Source organism: Ambystoma mexicanum, chromosome 6q, assembly GCF_040938575.1.
Source record: "Ambystoma mexicanum isolate Mex_15411 chromosome 6q, UKY_AmexF1_1, whole genome shotgun sequence".
In the NCBI taxonomy this organism is placed as follows: Eukaryota; Metazoa; Chordata; class Amphibia; order Caudata; family Ambystomatidae; genus Ambystoma; species Ambystoma mexicanum.
Genome location: NC_090937.1, coordinates 1008807379 through 1008834044, shown reverse-complemented (window position 1 = coordinate 1008834044; position 26666 = coordinate 1008807379).

The following is a 26666-nucleotide window of genomic DNA, read 5'->3' as shown; positions in this document are numbered from 1 at the left end:
TAAAAACTATCTCTCTACTAACAGCTGCATGATGCTGGCATGAGAATTAACCTTGTCCAAGCTTGATTTCTGTAACCCCCTCTATGCAGGAGCCAAGCAAGTACTAAACAAACTCCACCCCTGCAAAACAACGCACTAAGAACCGCCCTAAGCATCCCAAGAAAAGACCACACATCAGAAACAAGAAGAAGACAAAAGTGTCTCTCGATCCAGGACAGAATCTTCTTTAAACTTGTCTCCATTTCCCACAAATGTCTCCAGAAAGCTGCCTCGAAATATCTCATCAACAAAATTGTCCCTAAAACCTCCTCTAGACCGCTGAGATCAGCCAATTCCCACTGCATTATTTCGCCTCGGTACAACCTAAAAAGAGCAGGAGGTACTAGCTTCCCGGTACAAGCAGCCCATGCTTGGAATGTTCTCCCACTGAACCTTTGCACTGACCAGAACCTCCAGAGCGTCGGGACCAAAACCAAAAAATGGCTCCTCACCAAGGACACTGAACGTACTGTTTGAGACTATAATCTAGATTCCATCAGACCTTCATTATATATAGCCCTCTCACTAACTAATGTATACATGTACACCTATTTTATGTTAGCAAATGTCGTCTTTTGACTGTTATTTGGTTATTTGTCTGATTCAGCATTCTGTACCTTGTCCTACTTTTCAAGTATTCTGTATCACTACCTTTCTACATATGTGTATGTATGTATACCAAGTTGTCTAGACTAGTGCCCAGATACCTCAGGGTGTGGCGCGCTGTACAAATAATAAACAAACAAATTTATGACTCTTAATCAGTGGGTTATTCCACTTTCCATCATTGCTGAAACAGAGATAACACTAGTCGTATTAATTCACTTCCTCAATGTTGGTGCCATTAACTTCAGCCCAATGTATTTTTCTTTAAGGTACACCATACACCAGAAAGTATCTGGTGCATGACTTTAATGTCTTGTTTGTTTCCAAAATTATAGACATTCAAGACAAACTCACCAAGGGACATCATTTCTTCCTTCTGAGCAGTCAACTAATAGTTACAAAAGAAGGGGAAGCACAGAACAGTTATTCTCAGTCTGTCGAGTTCAGTCTTACGAAGTGATTAAGGCCCTACCTTCCTGTACTCCCTTTGTGTTGCAAACAACCTTGGTTGAGTCTATCTAATCTCTTCTTCACAGTTTAAACCTACGCAACGCAAGTTAGATGCCACATCGGCCCCGGTGGCAGGTAATTCAGCATCTCAATTAGCTCCCATGGTCTCTCGTGTTATCAACATATCCCGTTATCAAAGTATAGTACCAACATCATTTAAGATGGATTTAATCCCTCCATGTTTAACAAAAACCTTCCTTTGATTCCTCTATTTTGAATAATTTCAGGCCTATTGCTAATACATCTTGGATAGCAAATGTCCTGGAGAAAATTGTTACTGTGCAACTACATGAATTAACAAAACAAAATTCTAGATCTTTTTCAATTAGGCTTTCACCCCAAGCATGGCACAGAGTTTGCTTTTCTGGCTGTGTTGGATGATGTTCTGGTCAAGGAAGACAATTATTAGGTGTCCCTGATAATTATGCTGAACTCAGTGTGGCCTTTTACAACTTAATCCAGGATATCCTAATGACTCAACTCCAAAGTCTGACAAGGATGACCGATCTGATCATTAATTGGTTTAAGAGCTTTCTCACTGACCTGGAACAAAGGGTTAACATAGGCCCTTTTAAATCAGAATCTCTCAAGCTAGGGTTTGTGGTGCCTCAGGGCACCTCTATCACCTTTTTTGTTCAATGTGTATATGCAAGCCTTGATGATGATTCTACAAGGGTTTCAGTTACAATACCACACATATGCAGATGATACGCACATTTCTGTCAACTTTATTTGTGCTTTGGTTGAAGGTTTAGCCAAAGCCCGTGACTGGTTGACCAGTAACAGCCTGCAACTGAACCCCAGTAAAATTGAGGTTTTATTTCTTGGGCAGAGATTGGTGCTAAAAAACCCTCTTTGTACCCCTAATCATCCTCAACCTCCCTGCTTCTATCGCATTTAGGGTGAGAAATAATCTGGGAATTCTGTGGGACTGGGATTTATCATTTTCCTCTCAGATCAACAGATCTAGACACGTCTTTTATCACCTAATGTTACTGAAGAGAGATCTGCCTTTATACTAAAAGAACATCGGCAGTTGGTACCAATTACGCAGACTTCAAAAGCTTTAAAACATGGCAGTGTGCCTTGTTTTGTGCACTATTTAAAGGTACATTCATCACACCATATCGGCGAGAACTTTATTGGCTTCCGGTCCAGCCGAGGATATAGTCTAAAAACCTCTGCCAGGTCTTCAAGTGCAAACCTGTCCTGGTTCTGCCGTATTTGATTGTGCTGCTGATGTGGCATTAGCCTGGCAAGTGATTTAGGCCAACGCATCGCAACTGCCTGATTATTCCTCACACGCACTGTTGCTCTGAGGGCAACAGCTGCTTTGTAGTAATCAGACCTAAACTGTGGAATAAGCTTCCTGGGGAGGTATGCAAGGTGGATACTTTCCTGGCAATCCAAAAAGAATTACACACTTTCCTCTTCTGGTGAACATTCCATGGTTGTGAAGTATGATTCACTCAGTTTAAATCTGCACCCAGATGCAGGTTTTCCTGTCCAGTTCCAAATGGAATTTAGCACAAGACAAATATACAAATACCATCTGTTAGGTAAGAATTGGAGTAGTAACCCTGTGGGAGACTACACCATCCTTGTCCTCTTGGAATTAGGAAACCCACCTATTGGTATAGGTCTGTACTACACAGGTTGGAAGTGTGACTGAGCAGCCAGACTTATTTCAAGAGGGGTAAATGTGAGCTCTAGAGTTGTAGCATCGAAAACCACAAATACAAGAATCCAAATAACACTTACACTCAAGGTCTTCTAGTAAAATAATATTTAACGGTCAGTTTTAAATAAGCATTCTTTAAAAATGTCAATGTGCTACAGTAAACATACACTTCAAATTACTTTCTCTGAATCAAGGGAAAACAAGTAGATATTCTTTAGAGATGCTTCATACACACTTCCTACATCCTGAGGTCAATTCACTAACTAGGTCAGTAATGTCATTTATATATCACTTTTGTACTTAGTCAAATTCTGAGGTAGGTAAAAAGGAAAGGTTAAGGGAAGGAAAACATTTAACAGGTTCTCAGAGCATGTGAGCACTTTTAAATCTCCCAATGAAGTCTATATAAAACGTTTCCCAGGAATATTAGTTAGAAAACATTGTATCACCTATGAGGGACAGTGGAATCAAAGTCAATGGACTTTACAAGAGTCTGCAGGGAGCCAGGACCGGCAAGGTCAATTGGAGCCAGGTCTATGGAACTGAGGCACTTCTTAGATAACAAAAAGTCTTGCACAAAGTTAGAGAGTTTGTTGTAGAAAATCAATGATGGGCCACAAGCTGTTACACTTGTCAAAGTTAGAGCTGAGATCAACGCAGCTACTGCAAGTCTAAACCAGAAAGAGCAAGCTACAGACAAACCCCTTAGTCAGCATAGTACCTTAGGTTAGAAGAAGAGTATCCATATGGCTTCTGTCTTGGCTGCAGGGTTGCAGATCCTGTGTTCCTGGGCCTCAGCCGTGGGGACAAGAAGGAGGACATCTGGAGGACTCCTGCACAGCAGTTTGGAGGTCGGTGGCAGCTATGGGCTCTTTTCAATTCAGCATCATTTAGTGGTTTCAGCGTGTGAAAACAGCACCACCGCGGATCTTGGATACTGGTTGGGCTTCATTCACTCCTTGTGTCCAGCACTCTGGTGGGGTGACTCGAGCTTCATTTGTCCTACTTCGGGAGGGTCCTCAGAAGACTCCTGGAGCTTTTGGCCAGCTTACAGACATTGCACTCGAATACGGATTTCTCGACCCCTGTCATTCAGTTCCAGCAGCAGCAAAGAAGTAGAGCCAGTTGCAAAGGTCTTCCAGCAAAGATTGTCTCAGGGTTAGTTGGTCCCACTAACCCAAGGGAAGAAGTTGTCCTTTCTAGAGCTTCTCTTGTTGATTCAGAAAAGGAGTTCAGCACAGCAGCAGGGCTTCACAGGGCAGTTCAAAGCTCTAGGAGGATGCAGCAAGCTTCTCTTCACGATTCCTTCATTGGATGTTTCATGCATTGGTCAACTCTGTCTTCAGTCCAAGAAGCCTCACATTTTATGTAGATTTCTCCATCCATGCACAGCATAGCTGTCACTCAAACAGCAGGGTGGCTTCCTGCAATTATAGCCAGCCAGCCAATCAGGACTGGGTTCATTCAGGTAACCAAGGAAACTAAGGACAGGGAGCTTTCAGGCAGCTCCTTCACTTCCTGCCCTGCCAGACACACTGGAGCCAAAGGTGGGATTCAGTACTGAAGCCCGCCAAAGGCAAAATGAACATAGGGCTTAAACCTGGTTTGGCACACATAGAAAATCCCAAGAAAGGCCTCACAAACAAGAAATGGCGAAAAAAGAAGACTGGGCCATTTTGACACAATGGTCACCCATGTGTGCTATACTGCAGCTGAGGATTCAGCCTGCGGTAGAAAAGCACATTGGTAGGAACATTAAACCACTGCCACCAGACATTTAAAATAGTGAGGATAACATAAAATAAAATATATGAGAGAGTGAGAAAAAGGGTTCACTCTATCTAGAGTTAATATTAAAAAAGTCCTGAAGTCCAGCAAAAGAGCTGGAGGTCTCTAAGTTTGAAGGGAATAAGCACAGAAATTAGAATTCTCCCTAACACCATCATTTCATTTTTTGTTTTTAATTTAAAACCCATTTTCTATACTACTTATTTTAAAAATAAAATATGTAATTTGATATCTAGTCATGAGTAGTATAGCTCAGTGGCAACATGCTCCTCTCGGAAGCAAGACGATGCAGAGCAACAAAGCTTTGAATCCAGTGTCTGTGCTTAGAAATCTCTTTGGTATTAAGCACATTAAAACATTTTTTTATAATATAATCTAGTCCCATCAGCGTATGAAAAAAAAGGACATGGGTATCTGCATGAAGCAGAATGTCTCCATTTTGTTGCAGGTGGGGGAACAATGCATTGAGCAGTGCAGTTGTCTCCACAAATGTATTGATATGAAGACAAAACATATAAGGGGAGACCATGCAGGCCTGTCATGCTCAATTTTTTCACGACAAAGGGGTTGTTAATGTATTCACCCAGCATCCATCCAATATGTGCCAAATTTCAAGCGTAAAGTTCTACTAATGTTTTAAGTAGTGTTACTGGGATGTCATAACATAACAAACCTTTTCACAGTTCATTTTTCTGGACACTATCAAAAGCAGTTAGAAGATCTATATTTTTCAAAACAGTATATCTATGTATCAGTAAAGATAATCTGATGCCTGATACTGTTCTCAGTCATTTTTGGAGGCCAAACTGCAATGTAATCAGTAATTTATTCTATTCCATCTATTCCTCCAGGCAATCCAATAGGACATTTGTATAGATTTTCCCAACACTAGCTATTAATGAAATGATATGCTAATTTCCTGGAATTTCTCTTTCTCATTTCCTTATTTTTTTAACAATGCTATAATTAGGCACTAAGCCCCGAGACTGCGGGCCATTACTGCATAAGGTAATGCCCCACTGGGGCCCGTAATTATAGGCCCGAGCATGGCGAGGCCAAAAATCGCCCTAAGTTTCTGAATTTGTCTTAAAATAGTCAATGTAAATCTCTCTGCAAGCTCATGTTGCTTGGAAATAAATGGTGCTACTATTCCTTACAAAACACACAATCTCAAATATTCTTCTTCAGACCAGCTATCTTCCAAGACGTGAAATTAGTTATTGTGAGCCTTCTCTCAAGAGCTTGCATTTTTGTGCATCAAGAAAGGATATATCCAAGTGGGGAAAATGGACTGTCAGTCTACTGACTCTATTCAGATCATATTGTTACCACTGATTTTACATCTTGACCCCATTTGGCAAACGGATGTCTTGGTATATGGAAAACATTGTACACTTGTTTCATTCTGACTGTATTGCCCGAATAGGAAACAGGTGGAATGCTTTTAGAGGAATCAGTGGGTCTCTAGGTGGCAAAGTGTGATGTTCCATGGCCAGTAGGGCATCTTCTAATCTCGATATGTGATCATTGAATGCTAATACAATCGAGTTAAGATTCATCAAGTGAACTATAATGAGTTACTCCTAGAATATCTTCCCAAATCAGTAAATAGCCCTCTATTTGTGACTTCTTTTGGATGGGTTGGAGCATTTGAGACATTTATCATTTCTCTAGTTTCGATTCATAGACTGGTCATGTTTCTTCTCTACTGTAACATTTCCCTTTAACGTGTTTTGAGCATTGGATGAAGGCAGTTGTTTTTGCTGAGTATGACTGTTTATTGCATTAATTAGGGACTTTAAAGAGTTTGATGCTGACATTCCTTTTAACTTCTTATCCCCTGTACCTATGTTGCTGCTAATGCACATAGGACAACTTGGGCCAAATTACAGAAATGTTGCACTGGTGCAAGTGCAAAGTTGCATGGTATTAGCACTAGAGCAAAGTTTGCCCAATTTTTGAAAACACTTGTAAATATTAGAAAACCATTGCACCATGACAAATGCAGTCTGGCATGGTATAAGATCAAATGAATTTTCGATGCATTTTGCACCGGGGCAAATTACCATTCCTTATTAGTACGAGGGCAATCTTTCCCTCGTGTAAAAATACAGTGAACATGTATCTTTTTTGCACTGGGGCATTTTTTGCCCTACTGCTTATAACATGCCAAAATGCACTTGTCATGGTGCAATAGTTTTCTAATATTTTCAAGTGTTTATAGAAATGGGGCAAACTTTGCGCTAGTGCTAATACTGCGCAAACATTGCACGCGCACCAGTGCAAAGCTTCTGTGATCTGGCCCCATGACCAGATTACAGAAACGTTGAACCGAAGAAAGCGCAAAATTGTATTAGCTCTAGTGCAAAGTTTGCTCTTTTTTTAAAAAAACACTGGGACATATTAGAAAACCTTCGCACTGTGACAAGTGCAGTTTGGCATGGTATAAGCACCAGAGCAAACATTGCCCTAGTGCAAAAAAGAAATATTTTCAAAGCATGTTTGCACCAGGGAAAAGTTTGCCCTAGTGCTAATACCAATCCATATTAGCACTAGGGCAAACGTTGCCCTATTGCTATAATGCATTGGAAATGTATATTTTGTGCACAAGGGCTATGTTTGCCCTTGTGTTTATAACATGCCACACAGTGCAAAGGGTTTCTAATATGTCCCAGTGTTTTTTAAAAAAGAGCAAACTTTGCCCTAGAGCGAATACCGTGAACTTTGCACTTTCACCGGTGTAAAGGTTGCTGTAAACTAGGAGGAATAATCTCGTTTTTTTCGGATCGGCCTCAGATTCCAAGTCAGCTGAGTTCTTTTGTTTCGGTGCTAAATTCCAATAACTTCCCTAAAACCGCCAATCATTTCACTAATTGGGGATTACTTACTTGTTAATTACACGCATTTTAGACAATTTCTACATTTCCTTTTAGTCTTTCATTTTTACTTGTGATTATTTAAATTTCTTAGGTATCTGAGAAAAATTCACTTCTATATAGCTGCAAAGGATTAACACGGCAACGAAACATGTAACATGGAGAATCTCCGTCAGTAAAGCTTAGCGCCTTCTCAGTAGGGTGTGGACTAGTTTTATTTTTTTGGGTGGTTGTGTTCACCTTTATGTTATTCTCATTTAGACCAGAGTCAACAATATTAAGTGTAGTTAATATACATGCCAGATTACAAACGCTTTGCACTGGTGCAAGTACAAAGTTGCATGGTATTAGCACTACGGCAAAGTTTACCCTATTTTTAAAAACAGTGGCTCACACTAGAAAAATACTGAACCATAACAAGGGCAGTTTGGAATATTAAAAGCGCCAGGGCAAAAATTGCCCTAGTGCAAAATAGATACATTTTTGATGCATTTTGGCATCAGGGCAAAGTTTGCCGTAGTGCTAATACCATTCCGTATGGGCCGTGGTACGGTCGCGTCAACATTTCCACATAATGGTGAAAACTCTTCATACAAATCAACATCAGCTGCTTCAAACAGAAGGGTTTCAACTATCTCAGGGGCTCCTCCCACCCCACAGCTTCCCATTTGTGCTCGCCCTCATGACCTAATTTCTGATTTTATATATATATATATAAATATATATATATAAATATAAATATATATATATATATATATATTTAGTGAAAAAACTTTGTCAAAGGGATGTTATAGTTCCAAGTAAAACCAAAAAACCCTTGAAATTCGCCAGTTATGGTAAGCTAAGCAACCATAACACGCGCCACCACCGTGCACTGCTAAGATTAACACCCAGGACATCAAAGATGAAATCACAAATGTCATTGATGACATCACTGATGACATCACATGTGTATGTACTTTTCATGAAATATGCGTACAAGGGATTCTTATAATGTTGCGAAACAAGTGTCAAGGATCATTGCAATAAATATCATACCCTAATTAGTGCATTGAATGATGCATTGATATAAATAGCATTCTATTATGGGGTTCTATCTAGTATACTAAGCTACTCATACAGAAACATAACATTGTGTGCAGTGTACAAGATGAAGGTATAATATTCGTAATGTTAATATGTTGAATAATGAAATGATAATTGTTTTCTTAATAGATTTTTGTGTACTGTGAAATATGTAATAAGTAGCTAATAAAACACATGTATTACATAATTGCATTACTATAGACAAAACACAAAGACACACGAACACATACCAATATGGGTATATACAGGGAAAGTGAAGTTAGCAAAAAAGCACAAGTAGTAGCAGAAACAATTCATAATTTAACTGATTATTTTCATGAAAATAAATGATTGCTCTGTTTCAAAGCTGCTATTTACCCTAGGTATATGTATCACTTGATGTGATTGGACCCTAAGGAAAGTAGTGTGAGTACAATGTATACAAATATGACCATATAGAGGGAAAGTACAGCCATAAAAAAACAGAACTATCAGAAAGTGCTGATAAGTCTATTGATTATCTTTATGCACAAAAAGGATTGCTGTCTTTCAAGCTTGTGTCTTCCCGTATGTATATGTTTCATATGATGTGACTGGACTCTAAGGGAATTACTGTAAGAACCTACTTGAAGGATATGTCTACAAATAAAATAAAATTTTTAGTTTCTGACTGTTACTGAAGAAAACCATGTGGCCTATATATGTCAGCAAAAGAAAAAAGAGTGAGTCAGAAATGTGATGTTATCAGCGATGTCATCAATGACATTTGTGATGTCATCTTTGATGTCCTGGATGTTAGTCTTAGCAGTGCACGGTGGTGGCGCGAGTTATGGGTGCTCAGCTTACCATAACTGGTGAATTTCAAGGGTTTTTCGGTTTTACTTGGAACCATAACGTCCCTTTGACAAAGTTTTTTCACTGAATTTCATAGGTTTTCAGTAGCGCAACTTAACCATAACGTCCCTTTAACAAAGTTTTTTCACTGTATTTCATAGGTTTTTCGTAGCGCAACTTAACCATAACGTCATTTTAACAAAGTTCTTTCACTGAATTTCATAGGGTTTTAGTAGCACAACTTAACCATAATATCCCTGACTTCATATACATTTAACATAGAACATACTGAACACCACGTAGTGATTTTGAAGTCCGGGGACTACCGCCATGTCGGCGGACATATCGAGAATCTGAGCGCGGTGAATGTAAATTTAAATAGTGTGCCCCATTTCCCCTTTGAAGTTGGCTCTGAAAAGAGACGTTTTTTTTTGGTTTTTTTACAGAAGCTTGACAGATACCTGTTATTTTGTATTTTTTTTCTTGTTTTTTTTTCTTACTTTACTCCTTTACTCCTTCTGGTGAGGAGTGGCGGGGCCATGATTATAGGTTTGGGTCGGATAAGGTCAAGTGAGGCATTGAATACAATTAAATAATGGTCAGTCCAGGATTGTGGCATTATGTTGGTAATGCTAATGTTGCAGTTCCGATCAGCAACCCAGTCTAGGGTCCTGCCTTTGACATGAGTAGGGGAGGAGACTTTTTGTGTTAGGGCGTAGTCATTCAGAAGTGAGGCAACAGATAGGGCATGTTTGTCATTACAGTCATTAAAGCCCAAGTTAAAGTCTCCCAGTAATAGGATTTGAGCGTGGATTTTAGTATTTTTAGTTAGGATACTAGTTAGGTCGTCTGCAAAGGTTCCTAGTGGTCCAGGTGGTCTGTAGATGACATACATGGTGAGGGTACAGTTACAAGAAAGGTGGAGTTTGGCAGTAAGGAGTTCACATGATGGAAATAGCAGGGTAGTAGCTAATCTAATAGGTAAGGTAGATTTATGGATGATAGCTAGGCCACCTCCTTTGGTGTTGGGTCTATCGACTCTTTGTAGTTGGTAGCCGTCGGGTATTGCTAGCATGATGGCAGGGCCAGCCGCCTCATGGAGCCATGTTTCAGTTATGATTAGTAGGTCTAAATTCTCATTGGTTAAAGTGTCCGAGATCTCTGTAGCGTGGGCTACCATGGATCTAGCATTGATGAGTGACCCAGTTAGTGATAGGGTGCTAGTTGGTTTAGTCGAGGGAAGTTGTTTATTTTTAGTAGGGGTGACTCTTTGTGAAGGTGACTGGTTAGTTGTTATGGGGGCAGGGTGGAGAGTGGCAGATTTGAAGTATTGCGAGCATTTGTTAGCTGGATCGATATAGCCTCTATAGTTGTGGTGGGATGATGGTTCATGGAGACGGGACAATCTTGCCCTCAGTCTCATGTTTCTGTCCTTAGGAGGGTATGAGGCAGCGGATACAAGTGCCATGATGGTGAGGAGGCTTGGTACAAGGTGTAATGTTTGGTATTGGGTAATTTTCATTATGGTTGTGGGCAGGGAGGAGTTAATGATAGGCAAGTCCAAATTCAGGCTATAGGTGTAGACTGGTGCTGCGTGCAGAGGCGTGTAACTATATAAGTTATAGCAGTTTGGTAGCAGGGGAGTCTAAGCAATCTAGTAAGAGACCGTATATTGGTAGTTGGCAATCTGGCAAGTACAAATAGGCTAGGACCTAGGTAGGCAGGTAAACGGGCCAGTACAAGTGGTGGCAAACTAGGCAAGTACAGATGAGCTGACTAGGGCAGTGTATCACCTAAATGCGAGAGTCACAGCGCAGCCAAAAACACATTCGAATGCATAGAGTAACTAGGGCAGTATTTCCCTAAATGCGAGAGTCACAGCGCAGCCAAAAACACATTGGGATACATAAAGTAACTAGGGCAATGTTTCACCTGTTGATGACCATATGGCACAACACAAGTCAGAAGGCATAAATCAGGTGTGGTCTATTGGCGACCATAAGGCACAACACAAATCAGGTGTGGTCTATCGGCGACCATAAGGCACAACACAAGTCAAAAGGCATAAATCGGGTGTGGTCTATTGGTGACCATAAGGCACAACACAAATCAGGTGTGGTCTATTGGCGACCATAAGGCACAACACAAGTCAAAAGGCATAAATCAGGTGTGGTCTATTGGCGACCATAAGGCACAACACAAATCAGGTGTGGTCTATTGGCGACCATAAGGCACAACACAAATCAGGTGTGGTCTATTGGCGACCATAAGGCACAACACAAGTCAAAAGGCATAAATCAGGTGTGGTCTATTGGCGACCATAAGGCACAACACAAATCAGGTGTGGTCTATTGGCGACCATAAGGCACAACACAAGTCAAAAGGCATAAATCAGGTGTGGTCTATTGGCGACCATACGGCACAACACAAGTCAAAAGGCACAAATCAGGTGTGGAACACAAGTCAAAAGGCACAAATCAGGTGTGGTCTATTGGTGACCATTGGTGTAATAATGCTACTGGGCAGTAGGCGCTAAATGGTGCAGTAAGGCAAGAAATCCAATTATAATAAAACATGCAGAGACATCAGCCACAAGACACAGTTGGCAGTGGGAATAGATGGGAAAGGAGGGGGGTGACTGTAGTTAGCAGAGGTGGTGCAATATATGTGTGGCATGAGTACAGGGCGGATCAATGAAACAAAATAGTCATGGCGTAGTATGTATCTTGAGTCAGGTAAATATGTGGCACTCTGGAAGGAGTAGTAATACAGATGCAAAATTACAGTACAGGGTAGCAGAGTTAACAACACGGTAAGATAGGGACCCGAATGCGAGGAATTGGTGGCAATGGGTTTGCGTAGTATGCAAGTCGCAGGCCACCAGGCATAAATGTTACCTTATCGGGTGCAAGTCAAAAGTGTTCCGGCAGACGGCTGGTGACAGGCTGAGGACAGGGATCAGCCTTGTTTCCTGTGCCTTGCTGAGGTGGGCCGGCTTACGCCAGCCGGCGCCCGATAGGCCGTGATGTAGGCACCGGTAACCAATCCCAAGCCAGGCAGCAGAGCTTAGGCTTGGTTGGGTGGAGGTGCTAGGCAGGCGATTCCAGGTCGGCCATCTTTGAAGGTGCACTCCTCGCGGCAAATTACGATTTAGAATGCAATTTTGAAATCGGAATGGATACGGATGTGCTAACAACACGCACTTCAGTAATCGGGAGTGCTCTAAATATTTTCAGAGCGGCTGTTGGAGATTCGGTGCAGAATTGCAGTCTGCTTACCGATTATGTGCTGGATAGGGCTGGATAGGGCTCTTTCCTCCTGGGTTGAGCACATTAACAAGATCCAAAGAACAAAGTTCTACTGATGTTAGTATATCTATGTTTATTTTGTTTTTATTTGATATGCGTAGGAAATCATGTAAATCTTCCCATGCATATTCTGCACAACTTAATGTAACAAAGCAAGTGGGTGGGCCAAGGTTTCTGATCATACAACGTACATCTCCATGAGGTCGAAACCAGTACTCTTTAGTACCATGCTGATTTGCTAATTTTGAATGTGGGATCCTGATTTTAATATGTGTGCAACTCTGTAACATAAAGTTGCTAGTTCACTTTCAAAGAGTAGGTGGAATATGTATTCCACATTTTGTCTAAATCTGGGATCTTCAGAATACATCCGTAATGAGCAGTATTCTGAAGCTGATATTTGAATAGGTCTATCATCATACCTTCCTCCTTTGCCAGTAGGAAAGATTAGAGGAAAAGCACGTGCTTCTATACTTTTTTTTCCCATATGCTGATTGGTGATCCTTTTGTTTGACGCATTTGGTATGTTTCCAGTGCATCTTCTATGGTGTCATTAGAGTGCAAAGGATGAATTGTATAATGGTCTAAAGTATTTGATATTGTAGCAGGATCTAGTAGCTCAAATTGACCAGCTTCTTGTGTTTCTTGAATTATTTCAGTTATATCTTTCAAGTTTTCTTCAGCATTAATTTCTTTGTAATATTCATTATTCTCTTTAAGATATTGTAAGGCTTGTCTAACTTTATGTAAATCTACCAGCTGTTGCCTTTTTTTTGTCTTTTGTAGGTGCTCCATTTACTAAGATGATTAAAGATTGCTGCATTGGACGTTGCACTCCTGGAGTATGCACATTTTCTTTTAGATTGAATTGTAAATAAACTACTTTTCCACAAATGCCTTTTATCAATTCAGAAGGAGGTAATTTTACTGTTTTTGGTTGAAGGCTTATTATTGCTTGAAATGGGTGTACTGTTTGAATTATGATGCTCTCATATAAATTAACTTGTTGTAGGGGTTTTGGTAGTGGGTATAATTCCAAATTATTTGTGAAAGCACGTGAAGGAGTTTGATTGTTGTCAAGTTTTTTAGTGCAGTAACTGCAAAGTATTAAGGGGTCACTTTTTTCGTATTTGTTTTCTGCTACAAGGTAGAGAGCTAATTCAAACCATTTAGAATCTTCATTGTCTTCTATTTTATATGATAGGTCTACAGTTTTCGTGTAACGTTTATAAAAAGTTCTGCGGCAACATACACATACATGGTTTGGTACTTCAGCTGATGTACTTTTAAATTTTTGTATTTTTTTTTTGTATGTGTTTAGCAAAAGGTTGCCATGTGTAGAATTGTTGCTAATTTGGTCTAAAGCTATTTCATTCTGTAAATGGCTTTCACTTCCAAAATATTTTTTCTGGATATAGTCAATTTCTTGAAGTAGGTCTTTTGCTGTACCATTTAGAAGAATGTTATTTAAATTTGCTAGTGCTAAAGCAGGACTTTTAGCATAGTACAGTTTATAGACTAGATTTCTTATAGTTGAATGATGTGTTGATATTATTTTGATATCATGGAAGGTGGTTTTACAAGTAGGTCCTGTAATGCAGGCCAATGAATGTCCTTGTAGTCCTGTGTATTTGCGCACTGGACAGGTATCCATATTTTGTAGTAATTTAATTTTGATTTTGTTTTTGCTTTTTACATATTGATTGAGGAATTGGCATAAAGACTTGAAAGGATATTACATATTGACGTGAATGGCCATTTGTACACTAGACATTCTGATTCAGATGAATGGAGGGGTAATTCTAAGTTTTCAGGGCATATTTTTGTAAGGAGTGCTTCTTCCATTGTGGTATTATTAACTTTTTCATAACCTCGACCACTGCTATGTATGGCAATTGTATTTGTTTGTTTTTGTTTGTACGCTTCTTCATTAAAGTATGGTTCTGTGCTCGTAGTGTGACTCCATTCACCTCCACAGATACTTAAGAAGTTCTTTCTGTTGACATTTCATTTATTGAGAAGTCTTTTTTGTAATTTAGTTATTAGTTTTGTTAGGGGTTTCATTTTGTTTAACACTAAAATAAATAACTTTCTTTTGAGAAGAATCGCACTATCAACGCTTCTAAAATTAATTTCCTACGATAGGTTTTAAGCATTGAACCTGATTTATCTCCTATTTTTATAAGATTTTGAAAGACTTTGTGACGGAACATTTTGGCTAAATACTTTTCTTGGTATGATTACTTTGCACTATATTAAAATTTAAAGAGGTGGTTTTATCTGTAGTGATAGCTGATTTTCTGTTAATTGTTTTTTGGTTTGTTTTACATTTTGATAGAGAAGGCAAAGTTTTTGTACTTGAAACTTCTTGTGTTTCACTAAATTACTGTATTAGCTGTTTTGTTTGAACTTTTTTTTACAAATTCTGCTAGAGATGGATGCTAATGTTGGACACTTTTATTTTCATTTGCTCTACTTCTGCGTTGCTTTCTACGGACTTGACTTTTGGTAGGCATTCTTTAGGGTCTGTTGAAAAAAATAAAGAAGGTATGGGTTGGGGTGTTCTGAAATGTATGTGTGCTGTGTGCATGAGTGTTTGAGTAAGATGATGTATGTAATGGTGTCTGATTGTGCATTGGGAAATACAACTAGTAGGGATGTGTATTCTTCAATTAATATGTTACTAAACTCAGGTTTAGATGACAGAAAAAAATAAGCTAGTGGTGTGGAGAAGTACAAATAGTAAATCTAATGTATACAATAAAAACAGTTGTTTGTTCTATAATATGAAAATTCTAGCGGAAATTTCTAGCGGTTGAGTTGGGTAATTTGTGTGTCCAAAAGTAGGAATTTGTGCGCCATTCTGGCTGTAAATCGCTGTTTAAGACATGGGGATTTTTGGACAGAATGGTGCACAATCTCTATTTTTAGACACAGAAATAGCATGAATTAACTTTACAATATGTTTTGTAATATATTTTTTTTCTAAAATGAGCAGTTTCATTCTTAGTTCTCCTTTGTTCTTGAAATTCGGCTGCTTCTTTTCAGGAGAACGGTCTTCACTGCAATTGTAAAAGAAACAAATTAGTAATTGTGTTTGTATATAGCATTGTTTTTAATTTAGATATTGATTTTTTTAATTGAAAACCTCAGCGCCTTCCTTAAAACCATTAAAAATATCTTAATCACATAATATACGTCGCACCAGTTCAATACATATGATATGTTCTTAATTAATAAATTGTATTGCAATGAGTAACTGTAACAAACAACATATCTTTAGTATGCCTTGTGAAATTCATAATATACCACTGAATATCACCATTTCTGTAACTAAGCTGTTTAGGTAATAGTGCCTTAATTTCATGCTTAAATTAAAGTAATCAAATAAATAAATAAATTTAATTGTATAAGTATTATTTTTTGAGATTGGAACACAGAGTGTGCATGCATGCAATTTTGTTTCAATATATGTAGTCTATAAATTTAATTTAAAAAATGTTAGTTTAACATGATTTGATAGTGTGTGTATTAAGAAAGTAAATAGTAGAACGGTTTATAAGTGATAGTTGATTTTAGGAAATTGGAAAAAAGTCAGTAGATTCATTTTACAGATTACACAAGCTAAAAGTCAGTTTGAAAATGTGTTCATGTACTGTACAAAAAATATGCATACCTGTAGTTTGTGTTCATGCATATGGATATGCATGGAGCTGCAAGTAGAAATCTTGGAGACTTGTACAGTATTTCTTGTAGATGGTGCTTGCCAATGATATGACACTTGTACTCAGAGAGATTCACAGTACATTTGCAGTGCTGATCTATGATGATGCAGTTAGATGTAGAGGTCTTGAATGTGATTGGTGCATGGTCATGTGATTTCTTTGCTACATCCAATGAGGGAATGGCACAGAGAGTGAAGTGGAAATGGTAGAAGGGCTGTTCATGTTACGATATGTTCGCGGACATAGCAGTTGTTCGCGGACATCAGGAGTTACATCCGGGGATTTTTGGGTTCAGAAGTCATGCAAAAGAGAATGAGCAGTGGAAGGAATTGGTTAGGAAAGTTTAGTGGGTGTGTTGTGCCAGGAAAGAGTTTCTCAGATACTCTTTTTGCTGAGAGAACAACAGACAGCTATGGCTGTGTGTTTCAGAAAACAGATTTTTTGGATTTTGAGAGATTTGTGGATACATAGGTTGAAGGTGCATGCACAAAGCTGTGGAGTAGCTGTAGATCTTGGATTTCCACATGTGGAAATACACTGGCCTGGAGTACGTGGAATGAATTGGTTGGACTTGCTACCTCTCTGTGCTACTTTGGAAACAAAGCAACATCCAGACATAATTGTAATTCATTGTGGAGGGAACAGTTTAGGACATGTGTCTGGAATTTCTTTGCAATTTGCTATGAAAGAAGGACTTGGGAAAGTCATGGGCATGTTTCCTAATTCTGAAGTAATATTTTCAAAGATTGCGCAGAGACAAATGTGGCTTTGTTCTTTTTCATTTGGTCCACAAATGGAAAAAGCAAAATGCAATGTTTATAAGGCTGTTTGTGCATTTCTAAGAGATTTTGACATGTCCTCTTTTCACAATGAAAATATTATGTTTCGTAGTACATACATTTTTCGCAGAGATGGAGTCCATCTTACTTATGCTGGCAATCAGATTTTTCTGAGAAATGTACAAATTGCACTGCAACCTTTTTTAGAAATACAGCATCCATTTTGAAGTAGGTGTTAAGTATTTACAATTTTTGACATACAAACACCTCCCAGAGGCTCTTTTCAGAGCCACCACTTCCTCCCAGAGAAAAATGCAATGTTAACAATAGGGTAGCACCCCAATTAATGTTTGCGAACTGTCCACAGACTTTTAAGAAATACAAAGGGCCCTGCTTTATTTATCTTCACTTCTATTTTTTAACTGTGAAAGGCGGCTCTGAAAAGAACCTTATTTTTTTTGATTTTTGTAATTTTATATATTTTTTTGGTTTTTAGACACGACAATCTAGTAGAGGAGGGGAAAGGAGGGTAAAGGGGGGACACCAACCACAGGGATAAGAAAGGGTGAGCTGAGAGAGGAAGATGTAGAGTGGGTTTTATTTGGGTAGTGAGCAGGTCTTCTCGTGCTCTGAGACGATAGTCTCAAAAGCACTCCGAAGTCGCTCCCCCCTGCAGAGTACTGTGTCACAGTACATACATACAACTGTGACCCTCGAAAGGTAAGGGTCATCAGAATTCTGTATGGCCTGTGAGGCAACTTGAGGAAGACGCTGTCCCACAGAGGTGGTCCTTGTGGTGACAGGATCAGAAACAGAGGTTGAAGTAGAGGAAATCAACCTACTACGTTCTTCGCAAGGTACAACCTTGCGAATAGCCCCAGAGTGAAATGACCTCAGGTGTCGCTTCATGGTCATGGTCCCAAAGCTGTACGAACCGTGCTTCCCGCGACTGAGTATCATTTTGCACTCATTGCAGATAACACGGTTCGCACAAGCCTTAGGATCATTCCCATAAATGGAAAATAACCACCACACCAAGACTCACGTCTAGTGCGGGTAGTAAGGATTTCCTCTACCTCATTCTCATCATCCTCTTCTTCCTCCTCTGCATCCTCACTCCTGTTCCCCTCTTCAGGCCCTTTGGAAGGTGGTGGTGGTGGAGGGGGTGGTGCTGAAGCAGGTGCAGCACCAGGTGGCAGTTCTGCAGCCAGGGATGCCATCTCGATGGTGGAATCAGCAAGTTGCTGGAGAAATAGCTGTGCTCTGAAGAATAGCCAGAAACACAATGAGAATAAGCTCTAGGGCGTGGTCTTTTATAGGGATGCTTGTACACGGTTCGCGGACATGCACGCTGTCCGCAGACAGATCGAACACAAAAAGGGTTCAAAAAGTTTCAAAGATATGTAGAAACTCAGGATTACTATGTGGGACGTGTGTCATGATGAGTTTTTTATGGAAAACTATTGTGGATTACTCGAAAATGTACTTTTATATTGTTCTGGGACACGAACAATGTCCGCATTCAGGACACGCGATCAGCATGGGCGCGGTCACATGATCCCTTTGCGAACAGGTCCACGAAGCAAGCTCCTGTCTGCAGGACACCAAATGCACAGACATTGGTTTGCACATGCGCGTTGTTGTTCTACGGACAGTGTTCGGTTCCTGAATTAATTAAAAGTGTGTCACACATCAAACAAACATTTCTAGACATCGCATATGTTCTAGAACAGTTTAAACTTGCTAGCGAACATTAGGGACACGTATAGTGTTCTTTAGGACACCTCAATTTTTGTTTAATTACGAACATTTCAGGACACCAATTGGGTTCTTAGAACAGCTTGAAGTTGCTAGCGAGCAGTACGGACAGGTATAGTGTTCTTTAGGACACCTCCATTTTCGTTTAATTACGAACATTTCAGGACACCGCTTGTGTTCTTAGAACAGTTTCAACTTGCTAGCGAACAGTACGGACAGGTATAGTGTTCTTTAGGACACCTCCATTTTCGTTTAATTATGAACATTTCAGGACACCGCTTGTGTTCTTTGAACAGTTTTAACTTGGTAGCGAACAGTACGGACAGGTATAGTGTTCTTTATTAGGACACCTCCATTTTCATTTAATTACGAACATTTCAGGACACCAATTGGGTTCTTAGAACAGTTTCAACTTGCTAGCAAACAATACGGACAGGTATAGTGTTCTTACGGACACCTCCATTTTCGTTTATTTACGAACATTTCAGAACACCTGCGCTGTCCGCGGACATCTACATTGTTTTAAAAAAAATAAAAAATGGGAAGTGATTACAACACAAAATAAAAATTTAACTTTATTTCACATATATTGATAATTTATGACAGAGAAGGTGAGGCAGAAACAGAAACAAAAACAGGAGAATTAGGGGTTGCAACATGATTGATATCAGGTGAAGAAGGGATGGAAGTCTCATCAAAATGTTTTGGATTATGGAGACGGTTTGGGGATAATTGGCTGGGATATGGTGAGGGGGACAAGTACATGTGGGACAATGGTATGAGGTTTTTTGTTTTAAAATGATCCTCAACAAAAGTTTTCAAATTATTAAAATTGCTCAATAATTAATCAATTTTTTTCTTTTAAGCTGTCAAGCGTGTTTTCCATAACAATTTCTTCAGACATATTTTCTTTTTTGGTATGCTCTGTACAAAAATAAATATATATGTTAAATATATATTAAATAATAACACTTAAATGGTTTATGTTGTAAAGTGTGTACCATTAGCTTCACTATTTTCTGACATTTGGTCATGTGGGAAGTGCTCCTCTAGCCATTCCAGAGTACTAGACATTTCTGTGAGAAAAAAAAAAATATATATTTTTTTTTGTTAATCTAATACAGAAAGTTTATAAAGATATGAGTAAAATGATGTACACTTACTATTTCAGGTAAGATATGTTCTGAGTAGTCTGTAGGTCTGGTCTTAGTTGTGGAGTGTCTGTCAGGTAATTATGTTGGAAGCCTATTTATCTTCTCTTGGTATGTTCCATTTTAGAATATATTGTATTTAAATGAATGGTTAGTGTGGTACATATATGGGTTACATTTCTTATGTATTACTAGATATAATATGTATGTGTACTACTTTGTGATTTTTTTTAAATGTTATCATGTTGTAATATAACAATGAAACATGCCCCCCCCCGACTTTTTAGGTAATGGTACTGTTGTCCGACTATGTCCGCGGACATCAAAAATGTTCGCGGACATTACATTCAGTAGAAGTGGTTCAGTATGTTCCATATTACATGTACATAAAGTCAAAGTTACTATTGTTAAGCTTTGCTACTAAAAACCTATGAAATTCAGTGAAAAAAACTTTGTTAAAGGGACGTTATGGTTAAATTGTGCTACTAAAAACCTATGAAATTCAAAGAAATGGCCGCGGTATATATTACATAGGAAGAGCCCGTTTTGGGCGGCTTATAACTTCGCTCCCCCTGGACGAATCCTCACCAAACTTTGCAAGAAAAGTATATTGCCCACTCTGAATTTTGTTGCAAACTTTGGTGAGGATTCGTCCAGGGGGGAAATGTTATAGGGGGGTCCCAAAACTTTTTTCCCATAGACTGAATGGGAAAAAACTTTGCGCACGGCTACAGCCCGAACCGCTGGACGGATTTACACCAAATTTGCGGCAGGAGCGGCGGCCTTGTCCCGAAAGCGTGCTTTTGCAAATTTGGTGTAAATCCATCCAGTAGTTTTTTTTTTAAAATGACCAAAATGTAAGGCACAAAAATGTGTGATATCTGTGTTCGCTTCACGGACGGACTTCCCTGTTCGCTCCGCGGACAGCACTCCGATTGGCCCAGTGGCTTGCGTCATGTCCGCGGACATGCTACGTGCTCGCTGATTGGGCGGCGTGCTGCGTGATGTGCGTCAGATTTTCTGTTGCGCCCGCCATCTTGCATTTGCTGAAAGTTTGTTCAAAATGTGTATTTAGTAGAGTGTGTTGGTGTGTAGAAGTCTTTGGGGAGGATGGGGGATTATGAGATAGGTTCAAAGTTGTATTTTATTTATGTGCTAGACACTTTTGTTGTGTTCGATTTGTCTGCGGACAACACGGCTGTTCTGGAATGTTCCTAAATAAACAGAATGGATTCGGTGTCAACTTGAAAGTGTTCTAAGAACACTCGTGGGGTCTTCAAATGTTTGCAGGGGATGTCCTCGAGACATTGTCTGTATTGTTCGTTGGCAAGGTGAAAATGTTTTAAGAACGATCGCGATGTCCAGAAATGTTCGTACATAAAGAAAATGGGGGTGTCCTGAGGACGCTGTTTGTATTGTCCTCTGGCAAGTTGAATGTGTCCTAGGACCTTCCCCCTGTCCGCGGACATAAAAATGGTTGCAATGTTTGCATCTATGGGTGTGATATGCTGCGGTGGTTGTGGCCAGGGTATAGAATGTTGGGTGCATGGCCATTTGGCCATGCACCCAAGAGTGTATGCCCTGGCCACAACCACCGCAGCATATCACACCCATAGTGGCTTTTAACTTTGGGTCAAAAACTAATTTATAAGGAACAATGTTATACGCTTGTATGGGTGTGATATGATGCAATGGTTGTATTTATCTTGCTATACGTACTATTTGGTTTAGTAACGGGAATCCATGTTTTCTTGTTCATTTCTGTAATAAAAGAAAATAGCATGTCAGTATTAGTATTTTATAATGACTTATTACATTGTACAATCAACCTTTTCTTCTTTTTATTGACCCTCATATTTAGTAGATTACAAACCAGAGTACTGTGCAATGTGCAAAGTTTCTGTGTTTGTTGCTAAAATCATTGGGTCTGTGGGAGAAAAAAAATCCATGTTGGATTAAAAAAAAAAAACCCTTTTTCTGTTATGCTACAGTTTATTTATTTGTTTGTTTTCCGCGTTTACTTGTTCTTTCTGCCTAATGCTTTATGCATTGGATTGTTCCAGTGTTTGTGAGCAGTAAGATATTAGGTATTTGTTTGGATATTGTAAAATTTTGGCCCAGTTAGATACCAGTAGGCGTATTCTAACTGTTTATGTTTTGATATAATTTCGTGGTATTGATTTATCTGTTTGCATATTTGTAAATTTTGGGACAGTTAGATACCAATTGGCGTATTCTAACTGTCTATTTTTTGCTCTATTTGAGTGGTATTAATTTATCTGATTAGTTGTTGTAGAATCTTTGGGCAGTTAGATAGGTTTTGAAATATTGTGACAGTTTATATTTTTTTACTACAAGTGTACTTAAGGTTTAAGTACAGTTCAGTTATCGAATTTTGGTTTTAAGAACATTAAATACGAGTTTATAAGATTAGCTGGTAATCTCTGCTTTAGAGTAACGGTACTATCATTACATTCAAACCATTCACATTTTCTTTTATATATGCAGTATAGTGCCCTGAGTTGGTTGTGGCTCCTGCGTGGTAGATTATACCTATTGTTGTGAAGGTTTTCCTACCAAGTGATATTTGACCATGTGTGAATCCAGTCAGCTTGCAGTTGTTTTTTGTACCATCTGCATTGTAACGTAGAAGCATTAGTATTACGTATTTACTATGTGTTTGTATTAGTAACGTGGAGCGATTATCCGAATTGCAGGTAGAACATAATCTACCGTAGTTTGCATTTTGTACAAGTTGCCGAAATGGAGCGGATTCACAATTAGGTATTCATATATAGACAAAGCGCTCATTGGGGATTTGTTCTTGTGTCACATTGTTGCAGAGAGTGCATGTATGTTTCGACATTTATGAAATCTGGAAATCTGTTTTTGTTTTCCAGTACTAATAGTAAGTACATTAGAAATTCTTGTGGATCTTCCTGTGAGTTTATAGTGAATGTCACCATTCCAGCACAGTAGTCCAATTGTCGTCGTATTCCAAAAACACTATACGTGTTGTCAGGATTGTTTGCTACATTTCTGTGAAGTACTAACATTTGCAAACACAATGGGTCTGTACTGTGTAAGTAAATTTTGTCAACAATTGGTGGTAATTGAAATAGAATATTCATTGCTACATTTGCATAGCAACTTACACCAACTATATTTGAGAATTTAAATGGTCCAGGTAGTTCTGTATCTAACTGCTTTTTTTGGAGTTTGTCTCCCTTCTTTAAAGAAGTACCTGGTTTACTTTCCCTAATTGATTCTTTTTTGCTTGTGGTACTTGATGAAGTTTTAGTTTCTTTTAGTCTCTTTGGAGGATTTGCAGTGACATCCTGTTGCATTTCTGTTTGATTTAGTTTTCCTTTAGAACATTTTCCTTTTTGTGGAACAGGATATGTTTGTAGATGGGGGGTGTATAGTGAACAAAGTCTATTGTATTCTAAAATGCAAGGAATATCAGCGTTTACTTTACTTGCATCAAAGTTTATTAGAAATAGACCGTCAATTGTACATAGGCGTGACAGTGCTACGTAGCTCATGCCTTCTTTAAAGACTGTGTTACCAATGTCTATCATTGCTTTGTCTAGAGTAAGACCTTGTGATTTATGAATGGTGACTGCGTATGCAAGAGTTAGAGAAAATTGTTCTCTGCGAACATACATGTCTTTGAAGAGAAGGAATCGAGCTGCTGAGCGTCCTATTCTTTGTACTTCTGAAAGTTTGTCAAAGAGAATATTGACAAACTGAATTGTGTTGTCACATGGTTATGTTTGGAAGCCAACAACTGTACCCAGTGCTCCATTAACTAGTCCTTGGTCCATGTCAAGGTTATGTTTAAGCATTACTCTGCAATTTAAGGATAATTTTAATATCTTTTCCAAGCCTGCTGTGTTTGAGATTGATTTTTCTAAACTATTTAGTCTTGCTGTGGCTTGGTCACACATGGGTAGTGTCATTCCATGTACATCTAGTTTGTCTGTGGCGCTAATTTCCATAATTGGTTGCATTTCTTTGCTTAACATTATTTCATTGAATTTGAAACAGCTTGCAAGAGTTGGCATTAAGGCCATACAATTGACATTTTTGTGGGCTAATTGTTCCATAACATCTGTAGCACATGCATTATCACCATAAAGTGCATGAATTTGCCGGGTTTTCAATATTGCTTCTGCTTCTCTAGAAAGTATACCAACTCTGATACTTTTTAAGATGTTGGCATAAGTGAGATCTGCAGATTGGCACATGTTTTCTGTTAATTCTCTGTATTGGAAATGTTGCCAAAGGTTGACATTTCCAATGCTTCCAACAGTTTTACGGCAGAGTTTGTGTCCTAATGTTTCAAAAATAGGCTCACCTTTTACAGGTGTCAATTGAAGAAGATCTCCGAAAACAATGATGTGTTTTCCTGCAAAGAGCTCTTCATAGTTTGTTTTGAGTACTTCTTGTAATCTGAGGTGAATCAAAGCCACATTAGGTTGGACACCATGCTCACTTCATCTATTAGTAGCATTTTCATTTGTTTCAATACTCTGCGTACTTCCATTGCAGCTTCTGCAGAAAGTTTGTAATAATCTAACTTGTTTTGGTGTTCTACTGGCAGGAGTAGTAATCGGTGTAAAGTGACACCACCTATGTTGTAGGCAGCTAAACCTGTGGGGGCAGTGACAACAGCTGACAGTTTGTTGTTTGTCATTTGTTGAAGGAACTTACTGATGATTTTGATTAGGAATGTTTTGCCAGAACCAACTTCACCACTGACATACAATAGTATAGGTTTGTAATTTTGGCATGTGCATTCTTTGTTTTCATGTTGCACACCATGTGCAATTTCTTTTGTTATTTCTTGAAAAATTCTACGTTGCTCTTTGTTTAGTTTTGATTGTAGTGTAGTTAAGTCTTCTTTACCTTCATAGTGATACATGGTGTTTTATACTTCTATCATAGCTAATTCTGCCTCATTTGTTATTAGTGGTCCTCCCAGTGGTTCTTGGCTTCCTGTGACAGAAGGTTGACTACTGTCAGGAGTGTCCTTATCTAGTTGCGCCTGGAGTTCCTCTTTGTGTTGCTGTTCATTGTGCAACATTGTTTTGTACTGTGCAAAGTTTACATCAGTTATACTGCTTTCATTGGCTTTGAAAGCGTCTTCATATGAGTCATAGGTATCTAGTATTTCTTCTTTTCTCCATGGTTTGAAGAGTTGTAGCAGGGACATGTAATATATTTCTTTATGTTGAGGAGTCTTTAATGACAATTTGATATGATTCATTAAATTTGGTTTGGTGAGTTTTACTAAGCTGCCATCACAGTTTGTCACTTTGTATTTACGTTTTTTTGCTCATCAGGTTTTATATTATTTTTGTATGCGTAGTTTTGGGCTATGTGGTATAGACACATGGTTTCCAAAGTGGTACTCCTGTTTGGGTAGTATGTGTCCAATAAATTGTTTTTCAAAATGTCTTGGCTGTTGGGATCATGTTTGGCTATTGTTTCTATATCTTCGTATGATTTTAGAACTCTTTTTCTAGATTTAGCTGGACCAAGACTTAGCCATACTATATTTGCAGATTTACCATACAATGCAGTACCAGTTAATCGATCAGCTGCTTCATAGGATCCACATTCTCTATGCAACAGCATTTTTATGCCCAAGCTGTATAATTTCTGAGACACTTTTATCTGATGACAGGTCATTCCAGAGGTCTTGGAGCTCTGTCTTTTCTGATTTGGTTAAGTATGCTGTGACATATCGTGCAACTGCAGTAGAATGTCTGCAATGTACTGCACATCTATGTTTGCATTCCACAAGTGGGCAATGATTGCATTGTAATCATTGATATATTTTCCTTCTTCTTTTCTTTTTATGCAATATGTATTTTTAGGTGACTTACCTTTAACACTATGTCTAACTGCAGACATGAGGTTGTTCACTTGACCTGTATTTATAACTGGTCTAGGGAAACCAAATCGGCATTTGGTGTAGTATTTCCCTTTGTTTTTGTATTTGCGACGACAATATTTACCACATTTGTGTCTTTGGAAATGTAAGATTTTTGCATGAAGATCACTATTTGTGGATTCTGACGGAATTTCACAAGTGACATATTTTTCAATAAACTGTAAAACAGTGGCATCACTGTCTTGACCAAATTTAGGAGCATCTTTAATCCATAAAAGCATGTGGACATGTGGCGCTCCTCTGGCTTGGTATTCGTTTCTCCAAAAGAAGTGTTGCACTTCTCCAAGGGGAGGAACAGTTTTATTACAAATAAAATGTAGCATAGCAATGAAGCGATGGTGAAAATATCTAGAAACATTAACAGGATCCTGAGAACAAAGTTCTCCAGGTGTTAGTATATCTATGTTTGTTTTGTTTTCGTTTGATATGCGTAGGAAAGCATGTAAATCTTCCCATGCATATTCTGCGCAACTTAATGTAACAAACCAAGTGGTTGGGCCAAGGTTTCTGATCATACAACGTACATCTCCATGGCGTCGAAACCAGTACTCTTTAGTACCTCGCATATTTGCTAATATATTTGT